Genomic DNA, 17,296 nt, shown 5'->3' on the forward strand with positions numbered 1-17,296 from the left:
TTTGGATTTCTTGACCTTGGATGATCTTGATGGTTTTCTTACACTTGATTCCCTTGATTTATGTTGTTGATCACCTAATATCCTTGAACTCTTGTGGAATATATGTAGAGAGATGTTCTAGAGATAAGGGGTGTGATGTAGAAGTGAAATGAAATAAGCCTTGGTCCCCTTATTTAATGACTTAAAAATCTTATTTGAAGTGCACAGTGGTCGTAAACTTGGTTTACGGTCCGTATTCCAGTTTACGGACCGTCCTTCGTGGTCGTATTTAATCATATTAGAACCAGAAACTCAAACTGAGATGTGGTGATTTACGGACACAGTTTACGGTCCGTATTTTGGGTCATATTTAACCATTTGTTCATTTGGCAGAAAGTTGAAGTTTTGGAAGCCAAAATACGACATGGCAGTTTACGGACCGTATACCACTTTACGGTCCGTATTTCACTTTACGACCAACTGGCCAGAATGCAAACCTGCTACTTTTCACATTTCCAAAACCTATAATTATTCATTATGGAGCATAACCTATCTCTTATTGCAATTGCCTTCGGAATCTTACTTAGGGTCGTCAAACGTCATTTCTTACTCCTGGAAACATCATACACTCGTACTCGTCACTAGTTCATTCACTTGGACAAAAATGGAGGATTTTTCCAAGGTGTAACATTCTCCCCCCCCCCCCCCCCCCCCCCTTAAGAACATTCGTCCTCGAATGTTAAAGTCTTCGGGGATTCTTTAGAAATTTCGCCAGAGTTTCTGCTATAATATGGCACTACCAACCTATCACAACAACCCAAAATATCATCGCCTCACAGGGCTACGTCACAATATCAACATATCTATGGCCACACACGACCAAAAGCATGAAAAGGAAATCACACATACCTCATACCGCTGATGTTTCATCTTGAATCCCAAGGGCTGAAATAAATGGGTATCTGGATCGCATACTTTCTTCCGCTTCCCATGTCATTTCTTCTCGTTTACTGCTTCTCCATAAAACCTTAACCGAGGCCACTTCTTTGTTTCTAAGCCTCTGTACTTGCCTATCTAGTATGTGAATGGGCACTTCTTCGTAAGTCAACTTTTCCGTCACTTGTACATCATTTATTGGAACAATCTTAGTAGGATCTCCTACACATTTCCGAAGCATCGAGACATGGAAAACTGGATGGACTGACTCCAAATCCGGAGGTAGATCTAATTCATAGGCCACTTTGCCCACCTTGCGCACAATCTCATAAGGTCCAATGTACCGGGGACTAAGCTTCCCCTTTCTGTCAAATCTCATTACACCTTTCATCGGTGACACTTTCAAGAATACCCAATCTTTCACTTGGAACTCTAAGTCTCTTCGGCGATTATCCGCATAGGACTTTTGACGACTTTGGGCTACTAATAACCGATCTTGTACGAGCTTGACTTTCTCTATGGCTTGCTTGACCAAGTCTGGCCCTATCAATCTAGCCTCTCCTGTTTCAAACCACCCAATTGGGGATCTACACTTTCGCCCATATAAAGCTTCATACGGTGCCATTTGAATGCTAGAATGATAACTGTTATTGTAAGCAAATTCAATGAGTGGCAAATGGTCATCCCAATTTCCTCCAAAATCTATCATACATGCCCGCAACATATCTTCAAGAGTCTGAATGGTACGCTCGGCTTGTCCATCAGTCTGCGGGTGAAATGCCGTGCTGAGGTGCACTTGGGTTCCCAAACCCTCTTGGAAAGACGTCCAAAAATTAGTCGTGAACTGAGTTCGTCTATCCGAGATAATAGATACTGGGACACCATGGAGTCTTACTATCCCTTTAAGATAAAGCTTTGCATAATCTTCTGCCACATACATCGTTCTGACCGGTAAGAAATGAGCTGACTTTGTGAGTCTATCCACAATCACCCATATGGAATCATACTTACGTCGAGAATGGGGTAAGCCTGAAATGAAGTCCATGTTAATCACTTCCCATTTCCAAGTTGGTATTTCTATAGCTTGCAACAATCCACCCGACTTTTGGTGCTCGATTTTCACTTGCTGGCAATTTGGACATTGAGCTACGAATTCCGCTATATCTTTCTTCATTCCATGCCATCAAGCCTCTGTGGGCTTCATCATCATGGCCAACTGATCAGTGGTGCGTATATAACACCATCGTGTGTGTGTGTGTGTGTGTGTGTGTATATATATATATATATATATATATAAGTATATAACGCTATCGGCCTCTGTGGGCATCATTATCATAGGTATCATAAGTATAATAAGAGTACATTCTGAGTTTTTCGAAATGACGTAAGGTCGTTACACCTCCAAACAACGTTATGAGACTAACATCATTAACATTACATAACTCTATAGAACATACGAATAATACGAATAGACTTGCTGAGAGTAATACTATTAGAATATGAATCAACATGAACATCTCTAGCTACTAAGGGCGGATTCGTTATGGCATTGCATTTTGGTTACGTTCCATTTCATAAGTATCATGCCAAAAGAAGAAAAGTTAGCCTTAACGTACCTCATAATCTCCTCTTCAATCAACCACCAAGCTTAACACAATCTTCTTGCATCTACAATAAGTAAAATGATAATGTCATCATTATAAATGTTGTAACCATCCATAAATCAACCACCAATGCAAACTTATTGACAAATCTGTACGATGCCATGTCTGGAACAATTTCCCTTTGGACCACATAGGTAATACCAAATAATATATGCAAGAGATGCCATATGAAATATGCATGTAGCAAACACCATAATAAAAAGCCTCGAATGTTTCACTTTCCCTCTCATCAATTCTAATTTCAAATTACAGTTCATAACATTGAATCCTGTAGAATGTGTATGAATGATATGCATGATATCAATCTCAAGTGAAACCATATCAAATCTCAATCGTGCCATTACATGAGCACATATCACAATATTAATACTGAAGCAAGATCTTTCCTCTATTAATGTCACGCCCCAAAACCCACCCTAGACGTGATCGGCATCCGACGTCGTGAACAACATCGGAAGAACCTAAAAAATGCACAATGACACTTGAACCCGCCAGGTTCAATAATCACCTCCAACAGTTTATAAAATAAATTGTTACAAGTCATGATGTAAGAATAAAATCAGCGGAAGTCTGTATAATTTAAACAATTCAACCAAAACATGATAGTGTGCCCGAAAGAGTTAAACAACAACTCTTCTTCTACCCACATTAGAATTTATACTAAGGAGCTTCTAAGAATAACGAATAAACGTCTAACTCATCGAGACGCAGCCCGGAAACTAATATAAATAAATAAACAATTAAATAGGGTGTCCCACAAATGAACGTGTGGGCTCACTAAATCAGCAGCAACAACAAGTCCTTCCTAAGCGCCTGAAGTATCAAGAACCTGCTCTTCTCCGTTGCCTAACATACCATCAAAAACAACAATAGTATGCCTGAGTACTTCGTACTCAGGAGTGCCTCAGGGACAACAAGTGATATGAAAATAAAGTGTAATAACATATAAAGAAATCAGTTCTGAAAACCATATGAAGTCAATGTAACAACAGTTATTCAGCTTGTTTATCTCAATGAAAGACAATTATAAAAATATGTTATAAAGTCCTTGTCAAGTTCCAACCTTCAAATATGCCATTTAAGTTGATCATGATTATTAACAACAGTTCCATTAAAAGATAGGAATATCACACTTGCCTATACAGGCCCAAAAATCAATCATAACGAAGGGATGACCTTTGAGGTTCCCTAATCATAGCAGCGCATCACACCGGAATATGAAATTCAATGGTGGCTATCCTTCCTCCCGAATAGCTAGGCATAATCACACCCCAGGTAGCGAACCCGGAAGTGGCCACTCTTCTTCCCGAATGGCTAGGCATTATCACACTAGGATCCATAGTGGCTACCCTTCCTCCCGAGTAGCTAGGCCAAACACAACAACAAAGTTCATAGCATAGAAGCCGATTCACAATTTGTCTCAAAGTAGTCACATCACCAAATAGCATTAAAGTTCATTATGCCATTATGAAAATCCATAATTTCATAGATAATCTTGAAAACTTTTCCACTTCTTTACACAAGAATCCATTGTCATAGTTACTTTTTAAAACATCAATGCCAACAATTAACCATCATCACTGATCATCTCTTATAGAAGAAAAAGATTATGATTTCATATATGTATATAGAGGATAATACAATCAAGGTTTTATGTGGGCTTGTCCCCTCACGCACACCAATCACAAGCAAAGACATGAATTAGGGTTTCAAAATATGAGAGGTTCACCTTTCTATTCAATAAAGAGCTTTTGAAAAGAAGTCATGCATTCCAAAATAAGATTTTCAAAACAGACATACCTTAATTAAGCCTTACGTAATTCAACAATTCACTTTTACAATGAAAAACAACCAAAACCCTAGCTTGAGTCATTTTGAGAAGTATTACTTTGCAATCCTAGGTTTTTCATTCAATAATCATGTTAAGAATCATGGATTTAATGCTAGGATTGATTAAAAATGTTAAAGATGTTCTTAACTTATGTTTTGGGGAAGCCCTAGGGTTATTTCTCCTCAAAAGGTCGACCAAAGATGGATTGGAATGATGGTTTAAGAAAATTTCACATTCTGGGGGTTTTTATAATCGAGCAAGGTGCGTGACGCATCCTGCAAATCGCACATTTGACCCGTGAAATGCAACCCTACCGCATGACGTGTCAGAGGGGCATGATTTTTGGTGTTCATCCTGAGATTCGCAGGATAATCCCGCGAAATGCATATTAGTAAAATGGCCATAACGTTTTACTCACAAGTCCGTTTAAGCTCCACTTTATACCTTTGGAAAGGTATTTCAAAGATCTACAACTTCTATTATAGGAAGTTTTCCCAAATTCGCAACGGATTTTCACGAAATTGGCCTACAATATAGGTCAACAAAACTTAGGCGATTTTAAGAACTCTTACGAACTTCACTACTTGGTCTTGATCTTAAATCAACTATTTCCACCCAAACTCATATTGATAGGACTTCATATGAATAAAATGTCACATTACTTCTCATTTAATACCTTCACGCCTAACTCGGATTTACGGATGTTACAATCAATGATAATGTCAAGATAAGTGAGAGACAACCGTATCACAACACATATGATAACTAAGTAACAAGTCCAATCCCACACACATGGCAACAAACCAAATCACAACAAGAGCCGACAAGCCCCCAAAGTCAACAACAATACCAACCTAAGAATAACCATCCCAACTTTATACCCGAAGGCTTAACATGATTTCTCCATCAATAACTAACTCTACATATGCTTCGCTAACTGGAGTCTAACCAAAAGGAAGCCGTAACCTACCTCGCTGCTGAGCTGGAGCCACGAACAATCAGATCTAAGCCTTGCCCTTCCGAAGAGCCTCTGAATACTCAAAGTCTAGCTATTATCGAATTCTAAACTAGAAACTAGAAACAACGATACTCATATTGTGATACATTTGTTCGAATCAAAATCAAATAAGTAAAAGAGGGGAAATAGGCCCACAAGGATTAAATGGGTATTTCAAAGATGTAATTGGTAAACTAATGTTCTAGAAGTTCAATTCTACTCTCGAATAGCTAATTTAGCTCAAGTATTGATCAATTTCATCATTCAAAGGAAAAACCCCAATTTGGGCATAAACCCTAGCTTTTCCATATTTCAAGTACTCAAATTGACTGGGAGATTCAAGCCTAGTGGTTACTAATTAATGAAATCCCATACTTAGATTAGTCAAATCCATTAATAAATCTCATATTGGAAGACTAAAATTCAAATAACAAAGTAAAGGTCAAGACTCATCTTCATCCATTAGTTTTCAAGATTTCCACCATTGATTCAAGCTTAGGAAAGGTAATTAATGGAAAGCAAGGTTAGAGAGACTTACCCCAAGAAGAATCCACCTAGAACCACCTCAAATTTCTTAGAGACACTTAGGAAAAATAATTTTGGGAATGGGAAATGAAGGGTTACACTTAGCATTGAATAACTTTCCGAATCAGCATTTTCCACCGCAGCAGAAATGGTCCACTACAGAGGATCTGCTCCAGCAGTTCAAACCCGCTATAGCGCATCCGTTCCAGTGAAATACCGTCTGTTGGAGCGGATTCCCCAAGAATAACCCATAAAGCTTTGGCCAACGACCAGGCCTCGCCAAGGCAGGTTCACTGTGGCGCACCCAGTCTCGCTGGGGTGAGACATCAGACAGCAGCAACTTTCTGGTTTTCCACCAAGTTCTTCCCAAAACCCGACAATCACCCGAGACCTTCCCGATGCAAACAAGACATCTATACACACAAAAAAACACGTTACAAAGTCAATCGTAGTCTTAGAATTCCCAACAGAGGTCTGTTTGACCTGGTCAACACCCAATGGCCAAAAGCCAACTTTCCAACCAATAAGCCAAAACGCACCCGAGTGCCTCGGGTACCAAACTGAACATCCCACTGTAACGGTTCGCATTTTTGTGGTCGGGGTTAGCGCTCGAAAAAGCTACTTTGAAATCATTGGTGCTCTTTCGGACTTTGTTATAAAGGAGTCGCCACCTAATTTTTAAGAAATTAGGAAAACCAGTTTTGAAGGTTTTATTCATACGCCGTGAAAAAATCCTTCTTAATCCAAAGTTCTAGGTAAGGGTTCTGTTGATCCCCTAGGGAAGGTGTTAGGCACCCTAGTATTAAGGATCCCTACTATACGGTTGACCTTCGAATTCCAATGTGTGGGTATTTGCATGAATTGTTTATTTAGTGTTTACTTCCCGCAAAAAGCTTGTCAGGTTGCATATCAGTTTTTGAAAAGAATTGAATATATTCTCTTTATATATAGGGTATTTAGGTTCAGATTTATAATATCCAGGTATAATTAATTTCTTTTATAGATAAGGATAGTAGTTTTTCTATAGAAAAGGATTAAGAGCTTATTTATTTTTCACAGTCTGACTGAACAAGGTTTATTCATGCTTTACCCACACATGGACCGGGTTAATCCATCTAATACATTTCTTAGAACATCCTTACCTAAATTTTTATAATTAGTGAAAAAATCGGACCGTTTCGCTTTTTTCAAGAAAGGGATCCTTTATATTTTTTACACGTTTTGCCTTTTTGAAAAATGAATTGTATTTACGGTCTAATAACTTGTGCATATGTTCCCTTTAAAAATGCACTCGCTATATATATATATATATATATATATATATATATATATATATATATATATATATATATATATATATATATATATATATTTAGGACCAAAATACTTTACTTCAGTTATTTTAAATCGTGGGCCTTGGCCTAGAAACTTTAATCATGGGTTTATTATTTAGAAAAGATCAAGTGGGTTTTGACCCAAAGAAGCAGTTTTATTGGATTTTCTTTTAAAGACAAGTTGCGCGGGTTCTGGCCCAAATATACCTTTTTAAGCCATTTAAAATATGGGCCTTAGACACGTTTTCTTAACCACAAGCTTACATTAAAGAGTCAAATGGATTTCTAGCCCAAATAGAGACCTACGTAGTTTTGTTTTCAAGATACCAAACTAAATGGGCTCTGGCCCAAAATATTTTCTTTAAAAAACACTCAGTTTTTATGAAAAGACTCAAGTGGGCTCTGGCCCCAAAAATCATGTTTTTATCAACTAAAGACCCAGAAAAGGAAACATGTTTCAATAGTGTTATATCCCGTATTTCATACGTTCGGATATTTCAAGGTAGTCGTGGCAAGTTAAGGGTAAGGCTATTTTAAAAAATTATGTTAATGTACAAGTTGGTTATAAATATCAATTATGGACATTACTAGAATGGGAATGTTGAGAAAGGTCGAGGGTAAGAAGGAAAAATTCACAAAATGGCTTGTGGTAATGTTGCGGAAGTCGAGGGGCAAAACGGGAATTTCACAAAGTCTTGAAAATTCATAAAAAAATTCCCATGTTGGTTGTGTGGCATAAGTATATGCCCACATTGCTTTGGGGGCTAAAGTGTGCCAAGGAAAACATTTGGTCTTCTTTGACCAAGTGAGAACTTAAGAAAAGAAAGGAAAAATCAAGAAAATTGGAGAATTTTCTAGAGAGGGAATGTGCCCCTCACATGTTTGGAAATATAAGTATATATATATGAAGTCTTCTTCTAATTCAAGACAAAAGGAGAAGAACAAAACAAAAAAAAAAAAGATGAAGAGAGTGAAGGTGAGAGTTTCGGCCAACCATGGAAAAATTTGGCCATGAGAAATCTTGTTCCAAAAATTATTTTCTTGTGGTATTCCCACTAATTCAAGAGTCCTCTACAACGTGGCATAATCGTTTCGGAAGATAAGTTACCCGTTTCGTCGTTCCCGCATTCGAGGCAAGTTGAGAAGTTGAAGAAGAAAGGTGAGTTTTAATCTTGTTTTATGTGTTATAAAGGGTTTATATGTGTTGTAGTATGCTAAGATGGAAGAAACTCATGATAGAAAGCAAGTTGGAGTTATGGCCGTGTGTATGTTTCTTTGGTGTAAGTATGATAAACAAATTTTACTTAATGTTATTTGATTGTGGTATATGTTGTGGAGTGTGAAAATGAATGAAGTTCATGACAATATGGATGTTGGGGTGTTGGCCGAAAATGGGCTGCTTTGTATGTTAGGTAATGGCCTAATTTTATTTAGTATTGGTTGATATGGTTATGAGCGTTTTGAACATGTCGTAATGTGTTAAAATTGATGAAATGCATGAAGTTATGTGTGTTAATGTGTTGGCCGAATGGTGGCTGCTTGTGTGAAAGAAATGGACTGATTTTATTTGGTATGAATTAGTTGTCGTATTGTGAACGCTATGGTGAAAAATGAAGGTTTAATGACTCATGGCGAAGTTGTAGTGTTGTGGGATGTTTTGAAAGATAATATGATTCCAATATGTTTTCTCATATTTATGAAGATAATGTGGTAATGTATGGAATTGTTGACATAGTTTATGAATTGGAAAGAAAGAAAGGCATTGTTATCGTATTCATTAAGTTGGAAGGTTTCGGGTAAGGTTGGGTGTTGGTTTGGACGTTTTGAATTACTTGTCGATATTGTTGTTATGATTGTTAGTATTGTTGTTGGTTTGGCCGGGTCAAATTCCCGGATTGTTGTTGTTGATTTGGGGTCGAGCCGTATTCTCGGGGTTGGTACATTTACAGGGGAAATGCTGCCGGAATTTCGGCAGACAAAGTGTTACTTTAAAGAATTAACTTCTAAAGGCTCTAATCAAGTTTTGGTAAACGTGACCAATTTATAGATTTTGGCGGATTTGGAACGTGAAATTGGAGTTGCATAAGGAGCGGAAAAGGTATGTAAGGCTTCACCCTTCTTTCTATGGCATGTCTTAGATGGAATATGTTGGATGTGAGCCTCGGGAATAACTCTACCTTCCGAAATCCGCGTCTAAAGTTTCCTCTTTTTCAATCAGTAGAATTGAACTAAAAAGTGTGCAAAATGTTGGAAGAATTTCCTAAACCTCTAGAACTCGCATAAATAGGACCCGACTACCCTAAAACCCTCACAAGTAACGCCATGACATGTAACATATGTAAATTTGGTGCGCCGCCTCATTTGATCCGAGGTGGGCCCACTGTTTCCCCGATTTACCTTATTGCTCCACTTGATTTACTTTGAAGCTGAATCCAAAAGAAACTTTCGATCCTTATTCCATTACCAAATGACAAGTACTGTACGTATCCCAATGAGAATACTTCCATGATGATAATGATAACGATGATGTCAGAAAAGAGAATATGCCTATGATAAGTACGACAAGAACGATTCCATGACTAAGAGTCTTGAGCTAAGAATCCAATGTGAATATGAAAGTGTTATACTAGTTCTTGAACCTTAATTCTATTCCGTAGCTATGACACTAGTTTCTAAAAGACTTCAAAGCATATGAATTGACGGTTATAATGCCTATGATCTTATTCTATGTCTCATCTTAAAGTTATCTTTCGTTGATAGTCTCGCCTTATAATTATCGTTCCTTCAAGGTGAGACAAGTGACCCGAGTATTCCATAATGTAATCGGAGGATTTTGACCTTACGTCACTCCGATGGACACATGATTTTCTTTGGGCTCTCATGCATGCCAATTGTATGACATATGTGTATGAATGTGAATATGTATATGTATATGGGGAAAAGGGGAAGGGTCACTGTTATATCACCACCTGATTCAGCTGGATTTCGTCCCGGACGCGGGATATGGGAGAGCCGGATACGGCGTCTGTATATGCGATATATATATAATATGTTGGGGCACTATTGGGGAGGGGGGTGGGAGAGCCGATGTACTCGGCGTCTGTGAATGTAAATAAAGGACACCGTTTCCTGAAATGTTCTGTTTTCTGTATATGTAAATAAGAAGCACCATTTTTCTGAAAAAGAAACTAAGCATGCATGGCATCCGCAGAAAGGCATTCATATGTACAGGATTACATCTGTCCCAGGATAAGCTCCATATGTCTATTCCGTTATTATTCATAATGTATATTCCCTTATTATGTTACTATTCATGCTTTACATACTCAGTACATTACTCGTACTGACCCCTCTTCTTCGGGGGATGCGTTCATGCCGCGCAAGTACACCAGATGAGCCACAGTTATCATAGAAGATGTTCCAGCGGAGTTGGCAGGCTCCACTTGTTCAGGAGTGCTGCCGAGTCAGAGTATCTGAGCCATGATGTTTGTTTGATGTTAGAGACTTTGCAGGCAGAGTCGTGGGTATAGAGTGTCGATAATATGCTATATTATAAAGTCCATGTGATTGCAGATTCTGTTTGACTTGAGTACGATGGAAAAAACAATCTCTTGAAAGTTTTACTATGTTTTCCATTTTTTTATTGATATAAGAGTCTAAGGAAGTTAAGTATGTAACAAGAGTCAGCGGGTTCGCTCGGCTCTAGATATGGGGTCGGGTGCCCATCACACCCTAGTAAAGTCGGGGTGTGACAAAGTGGTATCAGAGCAGGTCGGTCCAAGGGGTTGTCTGCAAAGTCGTGTCCAGTAGAGTCCTGTTTATGGGTGTGAAGCCGGCCACATTTATAAACAGGAGGCTGCAGGGCATCTAGGAAATGTTGACCTTCATTCAGTCTTAGATCGTGCGATAGAGCCAAGCCATAGGAAATGAGATTCCTGGTACTAATTGTTAATTTTCGCAGACGTCCAATAGCGACGGAAAAAGGCGAATGACGATATGGCAAGACACAGAGGTAAGTTGGGATATTTGTTCTGTTACTTGGGACAGGAAGTTCTGAATGGCTGGAATATGTCATACAGCTGTATGTTCTGTAAAGTATCGTCGATAATTGTTACGTACAAACTGTGAAGAGTAGGAATGGTAACGGAGATTCTGTAAGAATGGATACGCCTAACAGGAAGGCGCGTGGGAAGGAAATATTGCAAACCGGCAATAGGTGAGATGCGTTGCTCCAGAAAGGTCATGGATTTGGTATGGCAACGGAGGTGTGGACGCTACCATCGGGAATCTGGAAGCCCAAGACAGGAGGTAGCCATACACACAGGTGGAAGATGAACATCGGGAACCAAAAGGGTAAAATCGTAATTGTAAAAGGAATGACGTGGTACGAAAGTGCCTCGGAGCCTGTGAAACCTCAACTCGCTGCAGAACATGTAATAAAGGTCATGTGAAGAAGCGGACGCGAAAATATCGGCATTAAGGCACCGAATTTCAGCAAAGCTTTTGGGTTAAGCGTGCTCAGGTGGGGGCAATTCCATGATGGGTGACCCCCTGGGAAGTTTATAAGAAATTCTACACATTCTGACGTAAAAGACAAATGGATAACTAGAATAGCCTAAGTGAAACTACGGTATATGAGATGATGGGAGACCATAAGAAGACGCGTGAAACGAGGCAGACTAGCTCAGTAAAGAGCCCTGGAATTAGGCTAGGCCTGAACAACGTTTGGAAGTAATTTGTGGGCCAGTTGATAGTAAAAATACATATATGTATAAAGGTGTAGCGTGTCCCATATATGATTATATCGGTGGCATGCGAGCCCCAGCAACCGAAACGACGGGGAGAAGGATATTGATCACGCAAAGGTGCCAAAGTACGAGTGACAACAAGAATAAATGGTACAAGTGCGGCAAGTGAACTGTTATTACTTTACTATAGGTTGAGGTTGGAAATTCTAGTATAACGATACTCGGAAAAGAAAGAGAGTGTGAGCAAATGGAACATAGGAAGCATAAGTGTCGGAAAAGGGGAAAGTTAAGAAAACCTTAGTAAGTGAAACCCCCGCGAGAAATTAACGATAAAAGTACGAGACCATTAGGATGAAAATTCAAGTAGGCATGTGAGACGAGATAGAGTGAGGTAAAAGGAAACAAGAAGAAAAGTGGAGAGGTTGAGAGTTGATTTCAACAAGTAGGTCTAAGAGAATGGTGACCAGGGTAGAGGAATGTGAAGTAAGAGAAGGAATGCTCAGGATGGTGATGGTGTTAAGGTGAAAGATCTGAAAAAGGACAAGTATGTAGCTATAGTAATGTGCTTAGAGGTTTAAGAAAGTATCGGGACGCTTAAGAAATACGGACGCACAGCTACAACACGAACACGTAGTTAAGAAAGAATCACGAGCAAGAGAGCTAAGCAAGTGAAAGGACAGAAAGGTATGGAAATGTGGACAAATGAGGACCAAAACAGAAAGTAAAAGAAAAGCTTAAGATAAGAAGTTTCCGATATGTTAGGCACAAAGCTGGAAAAGAAGGTGGGAGATAAAGGTATAAGCGAAGACTTCATAAAGGACTATGAGCATATAAGGAACCCCTTAAAGGGGGAAAGACCATATTGGGCTTACAAGGAATGACGATAAACGAAACGAGCACCAACACATGAAGTCAAAGACAAGTGTACCTGTATTGAGAAATAAGAAAAGAGACTAAAGAAGAGTTGTAGTAAGAGTCTAAAGGTGTGGCTTTTGCTAAGATATGGTCACGAGACAGTAACAGGAAAGAGATGATCTGAGAAAGACAAGGATAATACGTTGGCCCAACAAAGTAGAAAACCCACGACACGGGAAGAAGATTCATGTAAAAACCGAGAAGTTCGATTATAAAAGGAATGAGGTAAAGGATAATGAGTAAGCATGAAGGAAAGGACGACTACAAAGGGATCCTCCCGAAATATTATGACACCCCATAAGACCAATTGAACATTCGAGGACGAATGTTCTAAAGGGGGGGAGGATGTTATATCCCGTATTTCATACGTTCGGATATTTCAAGGTAGTCGTGGCAAGTTAAGGGTAAGGCTATTTTCAAAAATTATGTTAATGTACAAGTTGGTTATAAATATCAATTATGGACATTACTAGAATGGGAATGTTGAGAAAGGTCGAGGGTAAGAAGGAAAAATTCACAAAATGGCTTATGGTAATGTTGCGGAAGTCGAGGGGCAAAACGGGAATTTCACAAAGTCTTGAAAATTCATAAAAAAATTCCCATGTTGGTTGTGTGGCATAAGTATATGCCCACATTGATTTGGGGGCTAAAGTGTGCGAAGGAAAACATTTGGTTTTCTTTAACCAAGTGAGAACTTAAGAAAAGAAAGGAAAAATCAAGAAAATTGAAAACATTTCTAGAGAGGGGCATGTGCCCCTCACATGTTTGGAAATATAAGTGTATATATATGAAGTCTTCTTCTAATTAAAGACAAAAGGAGAAGAACAAAACAAAAACAAAAAAGATGAAGAGAGTGAAGGTGAGAGTTTCGGCCAACCATGGAAAAATTTGGCCATGAGAAATCTTGTTCCAAAAATTATTTTCTTGTGGTATTCCCACTAATTCAAGAGTCCTCTACAACGTGGCATAATCGTTTCGGAAGATAAGTTACCCGTTTCGTCGTTCCCGCATTCGAGGCAAGTTGAGAAGTTGAAGAAGAAAGGTGAGTTTTAATCTTGTTTTATGTGTTATAAAGGGTTTATATGTGTTGTAGTATGCTAAGATGGAAGAAACTCATGATAGAAAGCAAGTTGGAGTTATGGCCGTGTGTATGTTTCTTTGGTGTAAGTATGATAAACAAATTTTACTTAATGTTATTTGATTGTGGTATATGTTGTGGAGTGTGAAAATGAATGAAGTTCATGACAATATGGATGTTGGGGTGTTGGCCGAAAATGGGCTGCTTTGTATGTTAGGTAATGGCCTAATTTTATTTAGTGTTGGTTGATATGGTTATGAGCGTTTTGAACATGTCGTAATGTGTTAAAATGGATGAAATGCATGAAGTTATGTGTGTTAATGTGTTGGCCGAATGGTGGCTGCTTGTGTGAAAGAAATGGACTGATTTTATTTGGTATGAATTGGTTGTCGTATTGTGAACGCTATGGTGAAAAATGAAGGTTTAATGGCTCATGTCGAAGTTGTAGTGTTGTGGGCTGTTTTGAAAGATAATATGATTCCAATATGTTTTCTCATATTTATGAAGATAATGTGGTAATGTATGGAATTGTTGACATAGTTTATGAATTGGAAAGAAAGAAAGGCATTGTTATCGTATTCATTAAGTTGGAAGGTTTCGGGTAAGGTTGGGTGTTGGTTTGGACGTTTTGAATTACTTGTCGATATTTTTGTTATGATTGTTAGTATTGTTGTTGGTTTGGCCGGGTCAAATTCCCGGATTGTTGTTGTTGATTTGGGGCCGAGCCGTATTCTCGGGGTTGGTACATTTACAGGGGAAATGCTGCCAGAATTTCGGCAGACAAAGTGTTACTTTAAAGAATTAACTTCTAAAGGCTCTAATCAAGTTTTGGTAAACGTGACCAATTTATAGATTTTGGCGGATTTGGAACGTGAAATTGGAGTTGCATAAGGAGCGGAAAAGGTATGTAAGGCTTCACCCTTCTTTCTATGGCATGTCTTAGATGGAATATGTTGGATGTGAGCCTCGGGAATAACTCTACCTTCCGAAATCCTGTAACACCCCGTACCTTTAACGAAAGTTTTGACCACGATCCTAGACTTAGAACATCAGATAAAGAATGTGGAAATTGAAATTTTTCTGTTCAGTTGTCATATGGTGGTTTACGCCCATGAACAGTGATCGTATTTCAATTTACGACCATGAACAGTGCCCGTAAACTGAAACCAAGAATTTCTGAACATTCTGGAATTTGACATTTTGAGGTCATATGGTTAAATACGGACCGTATTTCACTTTACGGCCCGTAGTTCAAAACGTATTTCGAATTTAGGAAAGCTTCCTTGATGAAAGCTGTAGAGCATTGAAATACCTTTCCAACGGTATCTTACGGGGGTCAAACGGACATCTGTGCAAGGAGTTATGGCCATTTTACTGAAGCGACACAGTGCAGTCCAAAGCGCAGAATACGGATAAATCAATTTACGGCCCGTAAACTGACTTTACGACCAGCAGTGTTCAGGTCGTAAATTTCACTTTCACAGAACAATATATATTCGTCCATATCATTTCAAGTCATTATTTTTCATTCCCTCAAACCCTAGAACAACCTCCTACTCTCCTCCAACATCAAGAACACCAAGGTAAGTCCATTCTAATTATTCCAACTCCATTCTAACATATATCCTTGTAATCTAAACAAGAAATCATCATTCCTAATCTAGGGTTTTCAAGAAAACCCATCTCAAGATTCAAGAATCAAGATGTAGGAAATCTTCTCCAAAATTCAAGTATTTAATTCAAGTTTTGGAGCAATTAAGGGTTTGCAACATATTTCCTTCCAAACTGATTCGAGCTAGTTTTTGGGTGTTCTTCAATAGAAAAAGTGAATTGTTAAATCTTGTTTAACAAATTAAGGTATGTCTCCCTTTTAAAAACATTATTGTGATTTGTATGTCTCTTTTGAAAATCTTATTTTGGAATGCATGACTTCTTTTCTTGAAAGTTCTTTATTGAATAGAAAGGGTGAACTTCTCATACAAAACCCTAATGTATGTCTAAGATTTTAATAATGTTCTTACCCTTATCATTGATAGATTTGACGGGTTAGAATAGAGAAAATGGCATTGAAAGCTCGGTTATGATTTTTGGATATCAAATGATTTGTGGGCTGTTTTGGTATGATTAAATGGATAGAATTAGTTGGATATTGATATAAAATAATTGTGGTGATTGTTGTTGATGTTGTTGTTCTTGAATTTGGAAGTATAAATATTATTCAAGATCCTTTAATGAATGAAAGGAAAAGAAATCTTTTCATGTTCCTTGAACTCTAATTCATGTTTAAATGGTGGTTAATGTGTGTGAGGGGACAAACCCACATTAAACCTAGATTGTAACAAACCCTATATATGTATGTGATATTATGAATGTTTTCCTCTATAAGATATGTTTAATAATGATGGTTAAGGGTTGGTAATGATATTCTCATTGATGATTTAAGACATGGAAATCTTTCGTAAAGAAGTTATACGTTTTCAAACATTGGTCGGAATAACTTAACCTTTCAATATGGCATAATGCTCCGTAATGATAATTTGACTACAAAGATGATTTCTTTTAGACAAGGTCATGCGTGTGTAGGGTCAAGCCCGTATCGAACCTTACACGAACTATACTACTTTGTGAAACTCGCTTTTCCCCATTATTGGATGATTGAACTTAAATCTTCTAAAGGTTAGACCTTCAACTTGTTTTGTTGTAAAATGGGTTTCTTAAACTTGAAATTTGAATAAGATATTTGAATAAGATTCTCAATCGGTGGTAACTTGAAATGCCTCTATTTGAGATGATGACTTGAGAAGTGAGGTTCGGCCCTAAGCCATGATTGATAATTTAGTAATATGACATTATTTGTATTTTTGTTTGTGTTTTTGTAGCTGTATGGTAAAGTTGTGTTAGTCCAGAGGACGATTAGCCTCCGTGGTTTCCTAACCAGGAGTATCGATTGATTGATTAGTTTGCCTAGGAGTGGCTTGCTTTCTATCTTGTTTCCTGTGAGTGGCTTGTAGTGATATTGAATTCGTAAGTGAAATTCTTGGCATGGTAAATGGTAAAGAGTTAAATTGATATGTCCTTCGTTGATCGATATGTGTAATGAACTTAAATGTTATTGATGGTATGACTGCTTTGAGACAATTGGTGAATCAGCTTCTATGCCATAGACTTTGTTGTTCTGTTTTCCTTGCTATTCGGGAGGAGGAGTAGCCACTATGGATCCTAGTGTATTAATTGCCTTGCCATTCGGGAGGAGGAGTGGCCACTCCCGGGTTCGCTACCTGGGGTGCAT

The sequence above is a fragment of the Lycium barbarum genome, chromosome 5, assembly GCF_019175385.1.
Source record: "Lycium barbarum isolate Lr01 chromosome 5, ASM1917538v2, whole genome shotgun sequence".
Classification (NCBI taxonomy): Eukaryota; Viridiplantae; Streptophyta; class Magnoliopsida; order Solanales; family Solanaceae; genus Lycium; species Lycium barbarum.